Raw genomic sequence first — 19784 nt, 5'->3', positions numbered from 1 at the left:
CGTGTCTTCACCAGCATATTGCTGACAAGGACAAGACGTGCATTTAATGCATGTGACAGCAGTAGATGGATAAGCAACGCTCTAGGTTCACTGTAACTTCTCGTGAACCTACCATCGAGGACTGTAGGTGACTCCTTTGCCTATAAAAGGAGGCCCTTAGCTAATTCTCATGGGGTTGACTCTTTGGACATTGGCCAGAAGACCATTATCATCGGTCACTGTAACAGACAACAAAACGCTTAATACAACCAGACGAGTAGGACGTAGGGTTTTACACGTAAGCGGCCCGAACCTGGGTAAAAAGGCTTGCCGGGTGGTGATCGTTAGCTCTGCTCTTGTTGTCGTCTTTCCCCGCCCTACGATCACAAGGGTTTCATGTTGATTCCCATAGGTGTCGACCTAGCATCGCCGACACTTTATTTTCTAGATCCAGAGGTAAATGACAAGCTTTTGCATAGGTCATTTTATTTGGGGACATCGCCATGGGATTCTTATAAGCAGTCCTATAAGCCCACCAAGCATCTTCAAGTTTCTTAGACCAATTCTTTCTGGACCTATTGACAATCTTTTGCAAGATTAATTTTATTTCATGATTGCTCGGTTCAACTTCTCTACTAGATTGAGGATGATAAGGTGATGCAATTCCATGGTTAACATCATATTTAGCTAGCAGTTTACTGAAAGCATCATGGATAAAATGTTAACCACCATCAGTCATTATGTATCTATGGACACCAAACCTCAGAAAGATAATATCTTTAAGAACTTTTATAGAAGTATTATGATCAACACTAGTAGTTGGAATAGCTTCGACCCATTTAGTAACGTAATCAACAACAACTACAATATGAGTATATACATTAGAAGAAGGACAAGGTCCGATAAAGTAAAAACCCCATGCATCAAATTGTTCAATAGCTAGTGAATGATTCATAGGCATTTTGTGACATTTACGAATATTACCAATTCTTTGGCACTCATCACAAGAAAGGACAAACTTACAAGCATCTTTAAAATGAGTAGGCCAATAAAAACTGGATTGTAATACCTTGTGTGTCGTTCTATCACCAGCAATATGTCCTCTATAAACTTCAGAATGGCATTTCCTTAGGATATGTTCCTCTTCATGCTCAAGTATACAAAATCTAATAACACCATATACTCCTTCTTTATAAATATGTGGGTCATCCCAAAAGTAATGTCATAAATCATAGAGGAGTTTTTTATTTTGTTGATAGGCGAAATTAGGTGGAATATATTTAGCAATAATGTAATTAGCATAATCCGCATACCAAGGAGTACTATGTGAAGTGTTTATAATCCCAAGTTACTCAACAAGGAAATAATCATTAATCGGTAGTGGGTCATCAAGAGCATTTTCTATCCTAGACAAGCTATCTACTATAGGGTTATCGTCTCCCTTTCTGTCAACGATATGGAAATCAAATTCTTGGAGTAGTAACACCCATCTAATGAGTCTAGGTTTAGCATCCTTCTTTTCCATAAGGTAGTTAATAACAGCATGATTAGTGTGAATAGTTACTTTAGAATCAACAATGTAAGGTCTAAACTAATCACACGCAAACCCAAATGCTAAAAATTCATTTTCAGTAGTAGAATAATTCTTTCAGCTGTGTGTGGGGTCTTACTAGCGTAATGAATAACTTTCAATTTCTTGTCTACTCTTTGCCCTAGAACAACACCAACAACATAATGAGTAGCATCACACATAATTTCAAAGGGAAGGTGTCGGTGTCAAAATCAGCCGGTCTCGAGTAGGGGGTCCGAACTGCGAATCTAGGGTCCATGGGTAACAAGAGACGATGGAGACAGTGTTTTACCCAGGTTCGGACCCTCTTAATGGAGGTAAATCCCTACGTCCTGCTCTTCCTTTTATTGATGGGATAGTACAAAGTACAAGGTTGATTTACTACGAGATTGGTGTTATGGTCTAAACCCTAATTGTAATGAGCTTGATGTACCGTGCGAGCTATGCTCCGTGGCTTATATAGACGCCACGGTAGTCAAGATCTAGACAAGGTTGATTAAAATATAAAAGGAATATGTCGATGCCTATATCTCCTTGGATTGCAAACCAAGTATATGAAAGAGTCCATCTGGAATACAACACTTCTGTCAAGGGCTGAACTACTAAGAAAAGCTCGGCCCGTAGAGATAAGTACACGTCCCAACGACCCCCTAGTCCGAGACTCCAACAGTCGCCCCCGAACTAGCCCCCAATACCGTAATCCTCCTCCATAGTTGACGTCATAGGATACATGCTTGCGAGGAGAGTTCCTCCATTATACTCTGACCAAAGATAGCTCAGATCTTGACCATTCTTTCCCTTTTATACATGAGGTCAAATATATAGATTTTTATCCCTGGCTCTACCGATTTAACAACAGATGACAACTTTCATAAGTCAAAAGGTCACAATTTTTTTGCACAAACGGCTCGAGATCGTTTTATTTGGCAAGTCCCATCATGGAGATCGTGCCCCCCTTTTCAAGGATATGGTTTATGGATTAGGCCTATCCCACACACACACTTAATTGCGAGTTTATCGGGTAGTGGTGGAGTTTACGATATAGCAGTGATTACTTGCGTATTCTAGCAAGTAATAAAAGGTAAAATCGGTCACTCCGACCTCATCTCGCTCTGGAGATCTTGGTTGCCATCACCATTCCCCTTTCTCCAAGCTCGAGTGCCCTAGTCCCTTCTTGCACTCCCAAGCTTTCAAACCCGCTCACAAGTCCGGCAATGGCCAGTGCTGGTTTCAAGGGCAAGTGGGAGGTCTCCTCCATCTCCGAAAAATACATCATGGAGCTGAAGAGCTACGACAACCTCCCGGAAAACATAGCCCAGCGTAATCCCGAGGAGGACTAAGTTATCCCCACCCCATGGGATGTGGAAAGACAGGTTTTACCCCTCATTTCATTAGAAGTTTAAGCTCCCCCTTGACCCATTTGTTCGAGGGATCATGTTTTACTATGGTCTCGACTTCCATGATCTCCCCCCCAAATTCCATCACCCATCTCTCCACTTTCATCATGGTATGTGAGGCCTTCCTGTGGGTCCAACTCCACGTCGACCTGTGGCTGAAGGTCCTTAGCGTCAAGCCCAAAGTCATCAATGGCGAGGAGGCTGACTGTGAGGGGCTATGATGGCAAGCTCAATGAGGCTACATGGCCAAAGGGCACATTCATCGACACCATCAAGTCATGGAAAAAGGAGTCATTCTACATCATCGAGCCATGCAATGCCGATGAGGTAGCTCCTCCTACATTCAGACCACCCCCCCTTACGCGCCTCACATCGTGGATGATGAAGGCCCTAGATTGGGGGGAGGCTACTGATGTGAAGGAGCTCACGAAAAGGTTCTCCGATCTAATGGAGAAAATCAACCTTACCAACATGTTTTAGGTGATGCCGTATCACGGCCTTGTCCCGTTGTAGCTTCGATACGTCCCGTTGTGGGATTTTTATCTGGAGGATCCAGACAATAGAGCTGGCCAAGTATAGAGTTTTTTTCTGTAGCTTACTCGAACAGCTGTGGAAGGCTCTATCCAAGTCCTAAAAGACTGGCCCGATGGGGAGTAGGATGAAGGCTTTCCCTCCTCAATCTGGGTGGAACGGTAATGTTTTTACCAAATTGTTTATCTTTCATCGCTCCTTTAATAAGTAACTTACCCCTTCCTCCCTCATACCTGTAGATCTCGCCGAAGAAATCCAGATGCATTAACTATCTGGAGCCTCTACCCGAGGACGCCATGACCCCTCTGCTTGCGGCCATGTTCACTGAGAAGCCGTACATGGCTCCGATGGAAAATGAGGAACAGAAAAAGGGGAAGAAGAAGATCTTGGGGGCTCCGAGCAAAGGGCCCACCGGATACCAAGTCAGAAGAGACACTGGCTCCCTCCCACATGGAGGGAGAAGAAGAGGATGATGAGGAGGAGGTGAGCGACTCCTCTCATACAAAAAAGACAACAACGTCCAAAGATGCTGAGGGAGACCATGCTCCTGTTGCTTCAAAAAATCCGCGTAGGGTCCATATGCCCTATGAGCTGATATTTCGAACTAAGACGAGGAGTCTATGGATGAAGCACTTGTCCCTCGAAGGATCCTCAGGGTGAAGCCCCAAGCCAAAAGGTATGTACGAAAAATTCGAATACACCTTCTATCTAATTACTATGGTTCTAATTAGGCTCATTCTTTGTATTACAGCCCGCAGCGTGATGTTCCCACCGGTCAGATTTCGGAGGGGGATTCCGTGCTAGCTAACCTGGCTGAAAGAGGGACCGGATCGCCCTACTCAGCTCCCCTATGGCCGAAGGGACCGGAGAAGCGGTATCCAAGGAGGGCCCCCTGATACCGTTACCACGGCCGGGGGTGACGATACTATGGCCGAGGCCAATACTTAGGCCACCAAAAACCTGGAGGATGAACTCCTCGTGGCGATGAAGGAGGGAGGGCCCGACCCTTTGGGTCTCCTATGAAGACTACTTCGGAGAATCCCCGTCTCTGGTGCCAGCGGTACTGGTCTGTGTGCTAAGGGAGACTACTACGGCACACCTGGAGCCATCCACGACGGAGCGAGACAGGACTAGATGGCGAGAGGTAAAGGAGGAAGTTATAAATGACCCCTCCATTCCCGAAGAATGCCGCACTTATCTAAGTGTGGTTTTGCAAAGTATTCAGTCCATTCATAGTGGTCTAAAAGGAGCTTTCGACACACTCTTAGCGGGCATCAAGGTAATCCACATACTTTTTGGGTTTATAACTATGCGTTGTCTAAAAGTTTTATTATGCCTAGTAGCCCCCAAGCATGTGTGAGGTTGAAAGACTCGTGGAGGGGTTAGAATTATCTGTAAAACAATGCATGCAGCCCCCAAGGCTTCGGTGGGATACCAAGAATGCATCTGGAGTTCGAGGAAATGAATCAGAAATTAAGAGTTTCCGACGAGGAGTGCTACGGCAACAAAAGTCCTTCCCCGGCAATGGTGCCAAAGATCCTTCTGTCGTCTCTTGAGCTTGCGTTGGTTTTTCCCTTGAAGAGGAAAGGGTGATGCAACATAGGAGCAGTAAGTATTTCCCTCAGTTTGAGAACCAAGGTATCAATCCAGTAGGAGAATCTTGTCAGGTCCAGAGTACCTGCACAAACACAGAGAGCTTGCACCCAACGCTATAAAGGGGTTGTCAATCCCTTCAAGATTGATTGTAAAGTGAGATCTGAAGGCGGAAAGTGCAACGAAGAAAAAGTGTAAGGCTGAAAATGTGGTGTGGATTAGACCCGGGGGCCATAGTGTTCACTAGAGGATTCTCTCAAAATAGCAAAAATCACAGTGGGTGAACACATTACTGTCGAGCAATTGATAGAACCGCGCAAAGTCATGACGATACCTAAGGCAATGATTATACATGTAGGCATCCCATCCGAGAGAAGTAGACTGATACTTTCTGCATCTACTACTATTACTCCACACATCGACCGCTATCCAGCATGCATCTAGTGTATTGAGTTCATCACGAACAGAGTAACGCCTTAAGCAAGATGACATGATGTAGAGGGATAAACTCAAACCAATGATGAAAAACCCATCTTTTTACCCTTCATGGCAACAACACGATGCATGCCTCGCTACCCTTTCTGTCACTGGGTGAGGTCACCGCACGGTATGAACCCAAAACCACGCGCTTCCCCCATTGCAAGGATCTTAGATCAAGCTGGCCAAACAAAACCCACAACTCAAAGATAATTACAAGGATATGAAATCATGCATAAGAGAGATCAGAAGAAACTCAAATAAGATTCATAGATAATCTGAACATAAATCCACAATTCATCACATCTCGACAAACACATCGCAAAAGAAGATTACATCGTATAGATCTCCATGAAGATCATGGAGAACTTGGTATTGAAGATCCAAGAGAGAGAAGAAGCCATCTAGCTACTATCTATGGACCCGTAGGTCTACGGTGAACTACTCACGCATGATCGGAGAGGTCATGGTGTTGATGAAGAAGCCCTTCATATCCGAATCCCCCCTCCGGCAGGGCACCAGAACGTGCCCCAGATGGGATCTTGCGGAGACAGAAGCTTGCGATGGCGGAAAAGTACTTTCGATGATCTCCTGATTTTTTCTGGGATTTTAGGGAATTTATAGGCGAAAGTCCTAGGGCAGAGGTGGCCCAGGGAGCCCACAAGCCACGGAGGCGCGGGCCCCCCTGGCCGCGGCTAGGGGGCTTGTGGGGTCCCTGCAGGCCCCTGCGTTGATTCTCCGGCTTCCCGATCTTTTTCTATTTCGGAAAATATCTTTTTGGTAGTTTCATTCCGTTTGGACTCTGTTCAAAATCCTCCGCCAAAAGGGGTCAAAAACATGGAAAAACAGGAACTGGCACTTGGCACTGAGTTAATAAGGTAGTCCCAAAAAATATACAAAAGGCATACAAAACATCCAAAGTTTGACAAGATAATAGCATGAAACCATCAAAAATTATAGATACGTTGGAGACGTGTCAAGCATCCCCAAGTTTAACTCCTGATCGTCCTCGAGTAGGGAAGTGATAAAGACTGAATTTATGATGTGGAATGCTACCTAGCATAGTTGTCCTTTGCAACTTCTTTCACGTGACATGAATGTTCAGATCCGTAAGATTCAAAACAATAGTTCGCTATTGACATGAAAACAGTAATACTTCAAGCAAATTAGGAAGGTAATCTTGAACTTTCAAAATAACAAGGCCAAGGAATGTTATCCCTACAAAATCATATAGTCTGGCTATGCTCCATCATCCTCACACAACTAATGTAAATCATGCACAACCCCGGTATTGGCCAAGTAATTGTTTTCGCACTCTTACTTTCTCAAACTTTTTATAACTATCACGCAATACATGAGCATGAGCCATGGATATAGCACTATAGGTGGAGCAAAGTGTGGTGGTGGTTGTGAGAGAAAAAGGAGGAGATGATCACATTGACTCGGCGTATCAAAGGGTTATAGAGATGCCCATTAATAGATATCAATGTGAATGAGTAGGGAGTGCCATACAAGAGATGCACTAGAGCTATAAGTATGTGAAAGCTCAAAAGGAGAACTAGTGGGTGTGCATACAACTTGCTTGCTCACGAAGACCTAGGGCAATTTGAGGAATCCCATCATTGGAATATACAAGCCAAGTTATATAACGAAGATTCCCACTAGCATATGGTAGTGACAAAGCAAGAAGCTCTCAATCATGAAGAACATGGTGCTATTAGGAAGCACAAGTGTGGAAAAAGATAGTAGCATTCTCCCTTCTCTCTTTTTCTCTCTTTTTTTTATTTGGGCTCTTGGGCATCTTTTTTTTTCTTTTTTCTCTTTTTTGTTTTTTTATGTGGGCTCTTTGGCCTCTTTTTTCTATTTCCTCACATGGGACAATGCTCTAATAATGATGATCATCACACTTTTATTTACTCACACCTCAAAGCTTAGAACGATGATGACTCTATAGGAAATGCCTCTGGCAGTGTACCGGGATGTGCAACGATCTAGCTTGGCGTATGACGTTGAAACATCTCGCTAGCTATCTTACGATCATGCAATGGCAATATGAGAGTGACGACACAAGTCATGAGACGAAACGGTCGGAGTTGCATGGCAATATATCTCGAAATGGCTATGAAAATGCCATAGTAGGTAGGTATGGTGGCTGTTTTGAGGAAGGCATATGGTGGGTTTGTGTACCGGCAAAAGTTGCACGGCACTAGAGAGGCTAGCAATGGTGGAAGGTGAAAGTGCATCTATACCATGGACTCACATTAGTCATGAAGAACTCAAATACTTGTTGGGAAAGTTTATATTAGTAATCAAAACAAAGTGCTAAACGCATACTCCTAGGGGAAGGGTTGGTAGGTGTAAACCATCGCGCGATCCCGACCTCAACACAAAGGATGAAAATCAATAGATCAATTATGCTCGGACTTCCTAACATAGCGGTTCACCATACATGCATGCTACGGGAATCACTAACTTCAACACAAGTATTTCTAGATTCACAACACCCTACTAACATAGCTCTTAATATTACCAAATCCACGCCTCAAAACTAATTGAGAGGAATCAATACTTCTCTTTCTACTCAATGCACATGAAGATGGAGGTTTTTGTATCCTCTTTGGGTACCTATCACCTTTGGGACTACTTTCATAGGATAAGCCAACTACCAAGTCACGCACCGTCGTGCTCTAAAAGATATAAGTGAAGCACATAGAGCAAAATTATCTAGCTCAAAAGATATAAGTGAAGCACCATGAGCATTCTAGCAAAATCACGATGAGTGCATGTCTCTATCTAAAGGTGTGCAGCAAGGATGATTGTGACACAACAAAAAGAAAAGACTCCTACGATACAAGATGCTCCAAGCAAAACACATATGATGTGGTGAATAAAAATATAGCTCCAAGTAATGTTACCGATGGATTGAAGAGGAAAGAGGGGATGCCTTCCCGGGGCATCCCCAAGCTCAGGCTTTTTGTTGTCCTTGAGTTTGGCTGGGGATGCCTTGGGCATCCCCAAGCTTGAGCTCTTTCCACTCCTTATCTCTTTGTCCATGATAACATCACCCAAAACTTGAAAACTACACAACACAAAACTTAAACACAAACTCGTGATAACATTAGTACAAGAAAACAAACTGCCACCACTTTTGGTACTTTAGCAAACTTGAATTCTATCTATATTGGTGTTGGGCTACTATATTCTCACTTTTACATGGCTAGTACCCCCAATACTATCCATAGTTTCATCAAAACAAGCAACCAACTCAACAAAAACTGAATCTGTCAAAAATCGACCAGTCTGTAGAAATCTGTATACTTCGTATACTTCTGGTACCTCAATTTTTTTGAAACATTACGAATGCCTGGGAAAAACGCATATAAACTAGCAGCAAAAAGAATAAACTCAAAAGCTCTTTCTGAATAAAAATGAAAAATCATCTCGTGAGCAAAAAGTTTCTGTCTTTTTCCAGCAGGATCAAACAACCATTACCAACACTAGTCATAAAGGTTTTTCTTGGCTCAAACACAAAAAAAACACACAAAAAACACAATCACAACATAATTATGATTGTGTGGACGCAACAAAACAGAATGAAAAAGATAAATTCATTGGGTTGCGTCCCAACAAGCGCTATTGTTTAACGCCCTTAGGTGGGCATAAAAGCGATAGAATGACGTATCGTCGTCTTTGGTGCTCAAACCATAAGTGGCACTCATCATGGATTCATAAGGCAATCTTATTTTATTTCAAGGAAAGTGCTCCATGCCCTTATTTAAAGGAAATTGAAATCTAATATTCCCTTCCTTCATATCGATGATAGCATCGATAGTCCTTAGGAAAGGTCTACCAAGAATAATAGGGCATGCAAGATTGCAATCAATGTCAAGCACAATGAAATCCACGGGTACATAGTTCCTATTTGAAATAATAAGAACATCATTGATCCATCCCATGGGTTTCTTGACAGTAGAATCAGCAAGATGCAAATTAAGAGAACACTCTTCAATCTCATTAAAACCAGAACATCACATAAAGACTTTGGAATCCCGGAAACACTAGCACCCAAATCACACAAAGCATTGCATTCATAGTTTTTGATTTTGATGTTGATAGTAGGTTCCCACTCATCATGAAGCTTTCTAGGGATAGAGACTTCCAATTCAAGTTTCTCTTCAAGAGATTTTATCATAGATTCGATGATATGATCGGTAAAGGCCTTGTTTTGGCTATAAGCGTGTGGACAGTTTAACATGGATTGCGTCAAGTAAATGCATTCAACCAAGGAGCAACTATCATAATTGAATTCCTTGAAATCCATAGTAGTAATTTCATTACTACTCAAAGCTTTAATATCCTCTACTCCACTTTCAATGCTTTTAGCATCAAGATAGATGGACTCCGAATCATTGGGGCACTTTTCAACCAAAGTGGATTCATATCCAGCCCCATAATCATTAGGTTTGTCACAAGAAAATAAAGATTCAATGGGAGTCACACCAAGCACTTTAAGATCTTCGTGATTCTTATCATGAGAACCCGCCTTTTTAAGCCATTCATGTCTAACACGAATTTGGGCGGTTCTTTCTTTGCTCTCAATCATGGAAACACGTATAGCTTTCAAAGTTTCATCCATATTGATCTTGGGAGGAGCACATCTAACTTTCAAAGCATCAATATCACTAGACATTCTATCAACGCTCTTAGCCAAATCGTCAATTTTGAGTAGTTTTTCCTCTATGGACGCATTGAAAATCTTTTGTGAGTTGATAAACTCTTTGATAGTACTCTCTAGGTCAGAGGGTAATCTATTGTAATTTCCATGAGTATTGTTGTAGGATTTAACAAAGTTATTAGAGTTACTAGGAAAAGGCCTAGGAACATAGTTTCCTCTAAAAGCATTGTTGTTGCCAAAACTATTCCTACTAACAAATTAACGTCCAAGCTAGCGTTGCTACTCTCAACCATGGAAGACAAAGGCATATCATTAGGATCTAAAGGAGAACTTCTACTAGCAACCAAATTCATTAACTCATCCATCTTAGCACTCAACGAGTTAATTTCTTCTATAGCGTGTACCTTCTTACTAGTAGGTGACCTTTCAGTGTGCCACTAAGATTAGTTCGTCATGATATTGTCTAGCAGGCTTGTGGCTTCTCCTAACGTGATTTCCATGAACGTTCCACCTGAGGCGGAGTCCAAGATATTTCTAGAAGAGAAATTCAAGCCAGCGTAGAAGATTTGAATAATTATCCAAAGACTCAAGCCATGAGCGGGACAATTTCTAATCATCAATTTCGTTCTCTCCCAAGATTGTGCAACATGTTCATGATCAAGTTGCTTGAAATTCATGATATCATTACGGAGAGAGACAATCTTAGATGGCGGAAAATACTTGGATATATAAGCATCTTTGCACTTATCCCAAGAATCAATACTATTTTTTGGCAAAGACGAAGACCAAGTTTTTGTGCGATCTCGCAACGAGAAAGGAAAAAAGCTTCAATTTAATCACATCATTATCCACATCTTTTTTCTTTTGCATATTGCAAAGCTCAATGATGGTATTAATATGGGATGCGGCATCTTCACTAGGAAGGCCCGAGAATTGCTATTTCATAACAAGATTCAGCAAAGCGGCATTGATTTCGTATGACTCCGCACTAGTGGCGGGAGCAATCGGAGTACTAATAAAATCATTATTATTAATATTCGAGAAGTCACAAAGTTTGGTGTTTTCATTCATGGTGACTTCAGCAAGCAAGCAAGCACACAAGCAAACAAAGAGGAAGCGAGAGAAAAGGGCGAATGAAAAGGCAAAATGAAAAAGGCAAATTTGTGAAGTGGGGGAGAGGAAAACGAGAGGCAAGTGGCAAACAAAGTAAATGCAAGAGATGAGTTTGCAATACCTACTTGGATGAGTTCTTGACTTGATCCTCCCCGGCAACAGCGCTAAAAATTCTTCTGCTACGACAACAAAAGTCCTTCCCCGACAATGGTGCGAGAGATCCTTGTGTCGTCTCTTGAACTTGCGTTGGTTTTTCCCTTGAAGAGGAAAGGGTGATGCAACATAGGAGCAGTAAGTATTTCCCTTAGTTTGAGAACCAAGGTATCAATCCAGTAGGAGAATCTTGTCAAGTCTAGAGTACCTACGCAAACGCAAAGAGCTTGCACCCAACGCTATAAAGGGGTTGTCAATCCCTTCAAGATCGATTGCAAAGTAAGATCTGAAGGCGGAAAGTGCAACGAAGAAAAATTGTAAGGCTGAAAATATGGTGTGGAGTAGACTCGGGGCCATAGAGTTCACTAGAGGATTCTTTCAAAATAGCAAATATCACGGTGGGTGAACAAATTACTGTCGAGCAATAGATAGAACCGTGCAAAGTCATGACGATATCTAAGGCAATGATCATACATATAGGCATCACGTCCGAGACAAGTATACCGATACTTTCTGCATCTACTACTATTACTCCACACATCGACCGCTATCCAACATGCATCTAGTGTATTGAGTTCATGACGAATAGAGTAACGCCTTAAGCAAGATGACATTATGTAGAGGGATAAACTCAAACCAATGATGAAAACCCCATCTTTGTACACTTGATGGCAACAACATGATGCGTGCCTCACTACCCCTTCTGTCACTGTGTGAGGTCACCGCACGGTATGAACCCAAAACCAAGCACTTCTCCCATTGCAAGAATCAAAGATCAAGCTGGCCAAACAAAACCCACAACTCGAAGAGAATTACAAGGATATGAAATCATGCATAAGAGAGATCAGAAGAAACTCAAATAAGATTCATAGATAATCTGATCATAAATCCCCAATTCATCGGATCTTGACAAACACACTGCAAAAGATGATTACATCGGATAGATCTCCATGAAGATCATGGTGAACTTTGTATTTATGATCCAAGAGAGAGAAGAAGCCATCTAGCTACTAGCTATGGACCCGTAGGTCTATGGTGAACTACTCACGCATCATAGGAGAGGTCATGGTGTTGATAAAGAAGCCCTCCATATCCGAATCCCCCCTCCGGCAGGGCACGAGAACGTGCCCTAGATGGGATCTTGCGAAGACAGAAGCTTGCGGCAGCAGAAAAGTACTTTCAATGATCTCCTGAGTTTTTTGGGATTTTAGGGAATTTATAGGCGAAAGTCCTAGGGCAGAGGTGGCCCAGGGAGCCCACAAGCCAGGGAGGCGCGGACCCCCTGGCGCGGCTATGGGGCTTGTGGGGTCCCTACAGGCCCGCTGCCCTCATTCTCCGGCTTCCCGAGCTTTTTCTGTTTCGGAAAAGATCTTTTTGGCAGTTTCATTCCGTTTGGACTCCGTTCAAAATCCTCCTCTGAAAGGGGTCAAACACATGGAAAAACAGGAACTAGCACTTGGCACTGAGTTAATAAGTTAGTCCCGAAAAATATATTGTAACATCCCAAATTTTGGAATGTTAAAATAATTATTAGATTGTTTGTTTGTTTGCTTGAGTGATTGGAGCTTGAGTCAAATTTGAAAACTTTTCAAAACTTTTGAATGAGAGGGAATAAAATGACTTTCCCCTCTCCGGTAAATTCAAATTCAGAAGCAATGAGAGAAGATGATATGACTTCTTCAACTATAAAGAATTTGAATGGAGTTTGCATTTGAATTCTTTCAAATTTTTGCTTTTGCTTTTCTATTTTTCTTCCCCGAGAAATACCCCGAAAATAATTACTGCAAGCAAGAAAGAGAGGAGGAAAATGACCCTCCCAAATCAGGGGTAATTTTTGAAAATATTTGAGCCAAGAAAAACCAAAGTTTTATTTAAAAAATTATCTAAAAAAAGAAAATAAAGCCTTAGGGGTTCTTGAGAAAAAACATTTGAAAAAAATATTTATTTTGGTCTTGGAAAACTCATAAACAAATAGGAAATTTTTTTCTGAAAATTTTGGTATATAATACCCCTATATTTATTATTTATTTATTTCCTTTTAATTTTATTTACTTTCTGTTTTTACAGAAAACCAAAATCTGGAAAGGTATTTTCTTTCTTTTGGAAACCGCTCGGGCGACATTTAACTGCTGGCCCACACCCCCCAGCCCGCGATCCCCTCCCCTTTCCTAATCGGTCAACCGACCGCCCGCATCCGCGCCCCCCCTCGCTGCCACATCGGCCCCACCGGCCGAAGCCCCCACCCGACCGGTCACCCCTTTCCTGCCCGACCTGTCTTCCTTCCCTGCCCACCGGAGCCTCGCCGGAATTCTCTCTCTCCCCGGATCTCCCTCTCCTTCCCTCGACAACGCCCCCCTATCCCCTATAAGGCCCCTACCCCTCCACAGCCCCGGTCCCCTACCCTCGACCCCGTCCACCTGCCTCGCCACCTTCGCCGCCCCACGCCACCGCGCCTCCCCTCGCCGGAGTTCGGCCGCCACCAGGACCTCGAGCTCCATCGCCCCGAGCCCCTCTCCGCCACCACCAAACGAAGGAGGAGGAGCTCCGCCACCTCCTGTACCCTCCAGACGGCGCCAGAGACCGCCGGAGGACCAGCCCCGACCGCCGCCACCCCCTGGGTATGAGCCTTCTCTCCTAACCCCCCATAGCCGTCGGATCTTAATTGAACGTGTGAGATTAGATCTGAAGGTACCCCTTTGGTTTTAGTCAAAAAATGAACAATTTTCTTCATTTAATATTAGCCAGGGAGATTTTGGTTACTTAGCGGCCGTTTACTAGATAGCACTGCTGTACACGCCCTTCCAACCAACCAGGATCTGCCACCTACCCCCCCCCCCCCCCCCCCCCGTTGACTAGTTAGTTTTCTGTTTATTCTGCTTTAATTCAAAACAGAGAGTTTAGATTTTCTTTTGCTCATAACTTTTGATCCAAAACTGCAATGGAGTTCAAACTTGTTCCAGTAGATCACAATTTTTACGTAGTTTTCAAAAACGTATTATTGGCCTATGTTTGAAATTTTCAAATTTGAATTAGATCAAATTTAGTTTAAACCTTGTTTTGTTTATTATGGTAGTTTAAAAATAGCTTTTAACTTGATTCTTTTTGCTCCTGATCACTAGTGATCTTATTTATCAGTGGTAAAAATTTCAGAATTGTTTGAGCATTTTAACTCATTATTTCTTGTGAAACAATTTCTGTTTCACCTCTTTTAGGATTGTGACTAATTCTCTTTCTTTAGTTGTTTTTATATTAATTTCTTTTATATTTCAGAAAGTTTATGTTTTGTTTCTGTTAGTTAACAATAGGTTTTCAACAAGTTTTTATTTTTATTCTTATTTGTAATCAAGAAATCAATTCTAGTTCTTTGATAACTCGCAATTGATTTCTATATTGTTTTAACTCCCAATTGAAAATACTTTCAAAATAATTTTATGAAAAATAAAATACTTTATTTTATATTAGTTAAATTTATATCTAAGTTCTCTGCTATTTTAGTTTTATTTTATGTTAGACAAAAACTATTTAGGTTTTGATGTAGTAGCAGACTCCCTAGTTTTATTTGAAGTTTCCTTTGGATTCTTTCACTCTCTCTTATGGTTTGGCTTGTTAGTGTGAGTGCCTAGGTGAATGATATGTTTGTTATATAGATTTCATCGGAGAGTGACCAGTAGTCTATCAAGTTATTTCTCGAGAAACGATAGTTCTTCCTCGTCAACATCACCAGGCAAGTCATTTGATCATGTATCACCTATGTTTTATGCATCGTAGTTCTACCATCCTATGCCCAATTGCATGCTGAGTAGGTACTTGGAAATTATGGTTACATATTGTAGTATCATGTGGTAGGCACCCAACAACCCCGTTACTTGGCCTGGGATGACAAATTTCATATTGCTATGCTTGAGTAGACGAGATTCTGGTTGAGAGTTTATCACGAGTGATGCGAGAATAATTTAATAACCAAGACCGGTTAAGTCAAGACTTTTCAAGACCTCGTGATGCAATGCAACTCTGGGTGAAGGACGGTTGATCGGCTCCCTGGAGAAACCAGTAGATGACCCGGGATGTTAGAGACGTGCCATGACATTTTGCGGAAAGCTTCACCCAGGCTCAAAGAGACGGACAGATATTTTAAAGACCCAAGGCTTACCTGCACAGCCACAAGTCATTATGGGCTCTGGCTTGGTTGGACACCGCGGCGACTCTAGACAGGCTGTGCCAGCAGATGTAGAAGAATGGTAGGATTGGATGGGCACCGACAGGGATTAAGAGGGACCCGTTGAAAGACCATGTTTTGATCATCCGGTCTTCAAACACCCTGAAGTGCGAGGACATACACGGAGGCGATCAAATCTTGTGGGGAACGTGTGCAAAACTCCGCAGAGTACTCAAACCTAATCGATTAGCCGTGTCCACGGTCATGGACAACTTGAGCCAAAGGAACTGAAGTTATCTGGAATTCTCAACACCATTTGTATATATTTGATGTGGGTAATATTGATAACATGGGTATGAGAACTGGTTGGCGGAACCATCGCATTAACAACCAACAACGTAGTAATATTTTGCTTTTAGCCCCTCTTGTTGTAGGAGAAAATTTGCTTTATGCTAAAACTTACAACACCACGTGCTATATATGCATATAGTATAGATGATATTTTACCCCCTCTTATATGTGACATGCCGGCATATTCAATATGCTGACCTACACGGCTGCAACGTCTTATGTTGCAGATATTTTTCTTCGACGAGTAAGAGGACGATTCAGGGTTACGGTCTACACTCAACTTGTTGTTGTTGTTTATTGGGACTCCACTCCCTTGACTGCTTCCACTGAGATATTTAAGATATATATCAGTTTTATGCTATTTCCATTTGATTGCACTTTGATATGTACATTGATGTACTGTGTGTGCGAGCATACTGATCCAGGGATGGCACAGATACAAAGAGGCTTGACTCGTTTTGAGTCGGGTCGCTACAGAAATGGTATCAGAGCACATGTTGATTGTAGGACGTGACCCTAGAAACTGGAAATTTTTAGGAAAGGATCTCTCAAAAAAAATTATTTTCAAAGAACACCTTTTACTTCTCATCTCTTCTGATTTCATTGAATGTTCTCTCTCACCTCAAATGGTTAGACAATGCCCTTTGACCACAAGAAGAATCAACCAACTCCACTTCAAAGTAAAGAGGATTTCACCATGCAATTGAAACTACACCAATTGAAGACTCTCAAGACCCAAAGAATTCGAAGACCCTGAAGCGTTCGAATATTTATATGACCACTAGAAATCCAAACCCCAATTATATACCCTCGTTAGTTACGATGATTTGTGAGCCGTCATTGGTGTGTGTTTTCCGACAGCCACAAATAGAAACCTATTCTCAAAAATATTAATTGTATTGTGTGTATCTACCTCCCTCTCTTACCCGTCTCATCCCCAAAACCTTAACCCTACCAGATGGAGTATGAAGCTGGACTTGTAGTCTCTGGACCAATGACCCAGCTGGAGGCTGAAATATGGATTCAAAACATGGAGAACCACTTCGGGAGCAACTTGATCTCAAGGAAGTATGAAGTGGAACACGCTCTCCCGTACTTTACCCAAAGTGCTCCTATCTGGTGGAAAATGCACCATGCCATACAAGGATTTAGTGGAGCAGAAACTTGGGACGAATTCAAGAACACTCTATTAAGATCTCAACTTATTCAGAAGTGCTATGATAATCCGAAGGAGAAGACTTGTGCATGCAAGATATATGGAGAAATAGGACACACCCAGGAAGAACACAAGGATGGATGCACTCATTGTGAAGAGAATCACCCAGCTGAGGAGTGCCCCAGTAGTCAAGTGACTTGTTTCCTTTGTTAAGGAACCACCCACTACCCAGCTCAGTGTCACATTTACACCAAGGTGCAATAAGTTGTCAAGCAGCAGAAAGATGCAATGAAGGAAACCCTCAAGGAGAAGATTCTAGAAGAACCTGTGATGAACAAAAATATAGAAGACCCTGATGGACAAGGTCTGACCAGATTTTTCTCCAATGCGTGTTACTCATGTGGAGAAGAGGGACATTATTCATAGGATTGCACGAAGGGAAGCCAAGAGTATCTAGGAAAATTCCAGACGGAAAAGGTGGAGTTTGATCCACTTGAAATAGAAGAACTGGCCAAAATGAAGGAGTCCGAAAAGAAGAAAAAAAGTACCCGCGGAAGGGCCAAATCTCTGCAGATAAAGACCTGAGACATGTGAGATGTTTCAAGTGTATGGAATTTAGCCACTACAAATACATGTGTTCAGGAAGGAAGCCGGAAACCCAAGAAGCAAAAGCAAACACTAAGAAGCCTCGACACTTGTGAAAACTCATTTGCTTTCATTGCAAGGAAGCAGGACATTATGCTAATGATTGTCCACATGGGAAGAAAGCTAGAATGGAGTAGTTAAGTTTTGACCGTGACAATAAGTGTAATCTGAAGCACTTTTTTTTTTCATGAGACCATGGAGTTGAATTTTTTGTAACAGAGGTCCCTGAGATTGTAATAACTTCATGAATCAATGGAATTTATTGTCTCATGATTGCCTATGTTGAAACTATATGCGTTGTTTCTCTACGAACAAAGATCTCTGAACATTTATGAGGATATGAGAAAGTATGGTCTATGCAGGCATGAGTATAATTCATTTTTAAGTGTGGTAGTAATCGGTAAACCCACAGTATCCACTACGTAGGACTGTACCATAATTACCAAGGAGACACATACATTCCTCTGAGTACCTATTTACTGACACCTGCAGATGACAACCCTCTACGAGTCATTCCTCAACGGCCCAGAAATGATCACGACCCTGACTAGTGATCATGATTACCCGAAAATCCTGAAGGACATGATGAAGCACATTCATCTTGAAGGAGATGCAGTCTTCAAAGGCTACCCGTTCATGGAAAATGCAGTGGAACTTTGGTATGTGGAAGTACACCTCCACCATGTGAAAGGAGTTTGTCCAAAGACTATGAGGCAATACTTTTTCATTTCACGTGTACCACGAGCAATTTTCTTTGATGCTGTTCGTGAAGCTGCCATGGAAGCCATACGTCAGATGGGAGAAATATTTGAAGCAAGACTCCGTCATACCCAGGAATACCTGAGTGAAGTGCATGCGGAGATGATGGAAATGAAGCTCATGGCCACCATGAGGAAGCAAAAGATGGATGATTTCAAAGGAGCACCTTGGAAAGCTCCTGTGGAACTAAAGTATCTCCAAGGGAGACAATTGAATAAAGTTGGCAGAAATGCTTGACCATACCGAACAATGTGGATGGCAGCATTTGTAATAAAGTTATTTTTTTTGAATTTGGAGTTTTGAGGAGGAATTAAGGATGTAATAAAGGATTGAGTATGAAATAAATGTGAATTATCGATGAGCATTATCTTCTTATGGTATCCCATAGAGTGGCGTGTGAACCAAAAATAAGTCCGAGGAACTTTATTATATGATGGTTAGCCCAAGTGTATGATGGAATGAAACACTATAGGATTTAAGGGTAGAGTAATTCCAAGTATGCCTGCAATCCACAGCCCCCGGAACTAATAAGGATCAAGTACTACCTTTTTGGAGAAAGAAACTTGGAAGAAACTACGATGAATCATCAAACATTTTCTTAGGAGCATACGAAAACCTGAGAGTTGTCATGTCACGATAGATGTTTTGTTCAGCTTGTAGAACCAATGGATTATCCGAACTTTGTTCATGGACAAGAGAAATTCTGCAATGCTTGTGAGGATTCCCAAGTGTTAGAATACGAGATTCACTAAGCCTTATACAAGGTAATGATTTTAGTGCGACATGGCTTGGCCACCATGACGACTTACTATTATCATTCTCTTGCTATTCGGAATTGTAAATCTGAGAGACTTACCCATAGTGAGAGACGACGTTCTTTGAAGCTTTTGTTTAAGCCTTAGAATGGCATAAGAAAAGCCCAAGTACATGGCACTTGTTGTCACGTGCAGGAAATTTTACGGTGAGGATGAAGACAAGACCCCTCTCTTTGCAGGATAACCACAAATGGTAGACCACCATGAGAATCGCCGATAGGTTATTTAGAATTGACCACGAGACTGTCAGTTAAGAAGACCCAGTAACAGAAGAAGCTTATGTCAACAGGATAACTCTTGTTTTTAATGGAAACGTTACGAATATAACGAAAGAGCATCACCAGAGGAGTTAGTATGAAGACTATGAGGAGTCAGATGCCAAAACCCCGGAGGATTGTTAAAATCGTAAGGGAT

This window comes from Hordeum vulgare, chromosome 3H (assembly GCF_904849725.1).
Source record: "Hordeum vulgare subsp. vulgare chromosome 3H, MorexV3_pseudomolecules_assembly, whole genome shotgun sequence".
NCBI lineage: Eukaryota > Viridiplantae > Streptophyta > Magnoliopsida > Poales > Poaceae > Hordeum > Hordeum vulgare.
Note: the sequence above shows the minus strand (reverse complement) of the source record.